Genomic DNA, 5,435 nt, shown 5'->3' on the forward strand with positions numbered 1-5,435 from the left:
AAGAGACTATGGTTGTTTTAGGGATGAGCCCTAAGTCATCACTGATGTCCTGACCACACCCTAATACCACCAAGTTCCTGCTTCCCTGTGTAGCTGCCAAAAGAAAGAATTTCTATTGCCCCCCCTCCCATAAGTACTTCTCCTTTTGCTTGTATTGCCCTACCCCTCCCACTGATAAGTATCTGTCCCCTTTTGCTTGTGCATTTAAGCTTTGGGCCTTTCTCAATACATTTGGGGCTTTGATGCATTCCAGAATGGTTTCCGTGTCGTTATTCGCACAAGGCCCTCGTCCCTCTNTACCCCCCATTTGGTTCTTAGGAGGAGGTCCCCTCGAGACCCTCGAAACTGGACCTGCTGGACGGGTTAATGCACATCCATATATGAACATGAAATGATATATTAAAGATTAAATGACAGTTAAAATAAGCAAAAAAATAAAAGTTAAAATATAGCAAGTGACTGCATCCCACACAAGTCATTCAGAAAACTAAGCCATATGGGTCTTCAAATGAAAAGATATTATCACATGAGATGAGGGAAAACACTATAATGTAGATGTCGTTTAACCTGGGTCTTAAAAAGTTCAAGAAACTGTAGGGCATTCTTTGATTCTTTGTCATTGGGCTGTTAGACAGTTTGCATGTCTTGTCTATATAGATAATGTTGCAATGTGTTGAGAAACTCAGGCCTCTCTGAGGTGAAGTTTTAGTGTATTTTCCTTTGGATATTTACCACCAGATTCATTGCTGGGTAATATTTTGCTACTCAATAGATATTCAGTTGGTAAAACACATAATATTGAAAACAATGAGGTTATATAAGGAGAAGAAAGTGTAGTTTTATAAAATAAATTTAAAGGCAAATGAATTTCTATCTTACAAAAGACTCCAAAACCTGCTAAAAACTCGTGTTAACTTTTTGTAAAGAAGATAATTTTTAAAAAGTAGATTGACAGTTATCAATAAGAAAGGAAGAAACATAAGACATGTTAGTAAAAATGATAGAACTTAATCAGATGATGTGGTAAAGGTAGATTCTATATGAAGCTCAAGATTTAGAAGCCAAATATCATGATAACTATGCTGAAATTCACAAGAATGGAAAAAAAGAAAGAACTAATAGGAAAATGTTTCTCTGGCTTTCAGGATGCTGAATAAAGTATAAAACACACAATATATGGATGGGTGGATGGATGGATGAATGGATGGATGGATGAGCATTTTGTGGTGGGTGGGTGGATTGTATCTCAGGAGAGAAGAAATGATCTGTAGAGCTGTTTAGCATAAACACAATGGTGCTGTGAGAATGGATAATAGCAAATTATAAAGAAGCAAATAAATATGTGCTGTAAGAAGCTTCCATTAAAAAAGTAAAAAAAAAATCTAAAGGCATCCTAGTATAGGAGGAAGAAGCAGCAGAAATACCCAAACATAGCATGGGAAAAACATTAGGTCCACAGTCACGGTTAATTGCTGCAAAGAGAGAAAAGGAGTCACCCATCTTAGGAACTAAATATAAACTTGATTTAGGTGGACACTCATTACCTACGAAGACTTTGTCTCCCGGAAATGATGGAGAGAGGCATTAACTCGGTGTACCTCAAACTCCTTTTGATTCTGAAATCTATCAAATCAAGAGGAGATGGTATTTTGTGACACTAAAATGAAGACCATTTCTACAATACCCAGTATCCCAACCCATCTTTTGTTGAGGAAGTCTTCCTGTGTGTACATTCAAAGCCAATGATGTAATCGTAGATACCTGGAGCTGCTAAGCAGCCAAAGCGTCCATCTGTGTCAGTATTACTGTGTGTACTCAGAGAGGAGGCTGCTCATACAAGAGTCCAATGGTACTAATCACAGGGAGAGCCCAAGAAACTCTGTTATACATGGAGCAAAAGAGACTACAACTGAGGTAGTTACAAGGCACATATACAAAATAATTCATCAGTATGTAGACATCCTCGTTTTAGAGACTGCCTAATTCTGAGGCAGAGCAATCAAGTAAGCACTCTACCACCCAAATAGTTGATGTTGTGTATTATGATATACAATACAAATCATTTCCTCTAACACTACATTGTCTTTAGCAAATTTGCAGTAACGATTTATAGCGATGTAAAAACATGTTAAATTAGCAAACCTGTGGGTTCAAAAAGGTTTCCCTAACACACCAGTAGATGAAGCCTGCTGCCTCCTCTCATGCTGACATTTTTTGTCAACACATTCTGTTAATTATTCAGGATAACATTTTTCATAATTGGCAAGGCCATGCCCCCTGCCTGGACTTTCTCAGTAAATGTTGAAAATTGCTAAACACAATTTGTGTGATTTATTTTTTTTCATCAAATGACCTTATTAGTGCTTCTCTTGCTGAACTGTGCTTGTGGGTGGACGTGGGTATGAAAATGCAATCTTGACTTTTTCAGGAAAGAAGTTACATCACTTTACACTTCATAAATTTAACAAGCAAAATGTTATCTGTAATAAGTGTTTCGAGGGAGCGCTGTTCACTTCTGACTGGTTTGATGGAAGTTGATTAGATAATGGTTTCTCATTCTGTGTGTTGTCACTGATATTGGCCCCATTCCAGTTGGCTGCTAAGGTGTCTAAACATTCAGAAACAGAAATTACCCATAAAACTTGTGACAGCGTCCTCTGGGTTCACGGATACAGATCACTGCACATCTGGATGGGTTGTTCTGGCTGAGTTTATAATGTCATATCCCTTGTAAACACGATACACCTGTCTCACAGTTTAACAGACAGTCTTTGGAAGCTAAAGCATTTGTTTTTCCTGAGAAACGGATCGCAACACATTATTTACAAATATTAAAGCCAGGAGTGACAAAAAACACTTCAGTATTTCACTTATTTTTATCTTCAGACATAGTAACCCTTTGATAGAAGAAAAAAAAATCTGCCGTACTTTGGTACTATGGAAAACTTGAAAGGGAGATAAGGAAATAATGGGAGAATTCCTTTACCTTTTAGAGAATAAAGGCAAGGATTTGTAACTATTTTCACTCTTCCCATCTTAAAAGTTACTTTTGCTTTCTGAGTTACAGATGATTGAACAACAAGCCTTCTGTGCACTTCAACTAAACACAAGAAGAATTAATTGCCCAAGGAATAAAGTGGTTTTCCCCACCATTACACTATTCCAGGGGAGCCTGCAACCCACTATGGAGGATAGAATAGCTATGCGTGAGAAGATACAGTACTCACCAATGAATCGCTGTCAATCATGTGCAAGGCAGGAAGAAACCGGTGAAGACTGACAGGTGCCACGGTTGAAAATGAGAATGAAAACTGCCCTTTGATTTAAGGCCTGATCTGCTGCCCCTGTGAGCTTCTCTGGCCCTCATTTTAAAATCATTGATTCTAAATGAGCTACTTTATTGCATCCCCATTTTTATTTCCATTGTGCCAAGAACTATATATCAGATTTTCAGTCTCTGTCCCCTTGTTTAGATTCTGGGTCTCAAATACATGTCTTATTGCCAAGGCACACACATAGGCTTGCCCTCATCATTATGATTATGGGAAACATCCACCATAATAGTTACACAGGGAAGGAAGCCCAGGTGGATGCAACCCCAAACACTGTTAGGACATTTCAAGGGGGGGTGCAAGGAGGTAAAGAGCCTATAGAATAAAATCCCCAGAGTTCTTAGGATCATAGGTGTGGTACACTTGGAGTCCTTTAAAAAAGCAATGTGAATGATGAACAGCTTATAAATAAATAAATAAATAAATAAATAAATAAATAAATCGCTTTCAGGAATTTCCTTTATGACTCCAGGACTTCACACTCATAATTCAATGTTAATGCCTTTAAATTGATCATAGATTTTCCCATAATTATTTTTTTCCATTCCATATACCCTTAGAGACCACCCGCTCTCTGCCAGGTTCTCTGATAGATGCTGGGTAAATAGACTTGAACCAATCGGTCTCTGGCACCCAAGAAATCTTCATGATGATGAAGAAGAGACAAGGAGTTAAAGTATGGGGAATGATAGCTGTGACTGATTGAACAGCAGCACAGAGCAGGGAAAGAAAGAGAACCACAAGACACAATACACAATAAAGAGCAAGGGAGGGTAGGGTGAATGAAACCAAAGGTCATCTCTCATCAAGTGAAGTAAAGTGGATGCAGAAAGACAAGTATTGCATATTGCATTTCCCCTCATATGTAAAAATTTAAGACAATAGCACCATAGTGAAAACAGAATGAATTCAAGGAAAGAGAAAGAGAATGAAAAATGAGAGGGGCAGATTGACTGAAGCATGACAATAAGTATGTATAGAAATATCACAGTGAATCCATTAATATTCATAACTATATAAATTAATAATTATGAAGGGCAAAGAGAAGGCGGGAAAAGAGCGCAACACGTGTCATAAGACCATGGAGGCTCAAGAAATAGCATCTCTTCTGCAACCAAGAACCTAGGGAGAAATAACCCAGGATAAGAGCACAGAAGAGCTGGTGTGCACTCAAAGTTTGTGTCCCCAAGATTCATGCTGAGCTCCTGCTCCCTGGGATGGTGATAGTAGGAAGGACCTTGGGAGTTGGTTAATTCCCAAGCATGGAGGTGAATGGGTAAATGAAAGAGTCGCTTAAACCTCTCAAGTCTCTTTCCGTAGTGTGATGACTAAGAAGTCAGCCATCTGCACCCCAGGATAGAACACTTCCCCAAAACGCATGACATCCTACCACAAGCTTACAACAGCCTAAACTAAGATACACTCAAGACAAGAGATTATAAATGCTCTATTGCACACATTGCTGCCCATCCCGTTTTCAATACTGTGAGCCTATTGCTTATACCAAATCTAATAGCTGTTTCAGTATTTTGAAGCCTGTGACTGAGTCATGGTGATGATGTCAGTCTGTGAGGAATATAAAAGTACAAATGCTGTGATTAGAAACAGCAGCTGTCAGAGGCTCAGCTTGGTCTTCACATGGGTCTCGAACAACTGGAGCAGGGACTGTCCCAAAACTGTTGCTTGTAGGTGGCATATGTTCTTTTGGCCAGGCTGATTTGTCTAGCCTCAATGGGAGAGGAAGTGCCTAGCCTTGCAGAGACTTGAAGTACCAGAGTGTCAGGATACCCACAGGGGGCTCACATGCTCAGAAGAGAAGGAAATGGAGGAAGGATTGTGGGAGGGGGCGACCGGGAGGGGGCACTGAGCAGGATATAAAGTAAATACGATTTTTTTTTAAAAAGTTAAATTAAATAATAAAAAAATAGCAGCTATCCCCTTTCACTATCTTCAACACCTAATGTTACTCTAAAAGTTTTAATGTATAATACAATATTGGTTCTATACCTTCAGATACAAGAACTGCATGGATTTAAAGTTACTCACTTTTTACTGAATTATTGACCTTGCAAAGATGATCCTGGGAAGATATTTCTTCTCAGT

This window comes from Mus caroli, chromosome 3 (genome assembly GCF_900094665.2).
Source record: "Mus caroli chromosome 3, CAROLI_EIJ_v1.1, whole genome shotgun sequence".
In the NCBI taxonomy this organism is placed as follows: domain Eukaryota; kingdom Metazoa; phylum Chordata; class Mammalia; order Rodentia; family Muridae; genus Mus; species Mus caroli.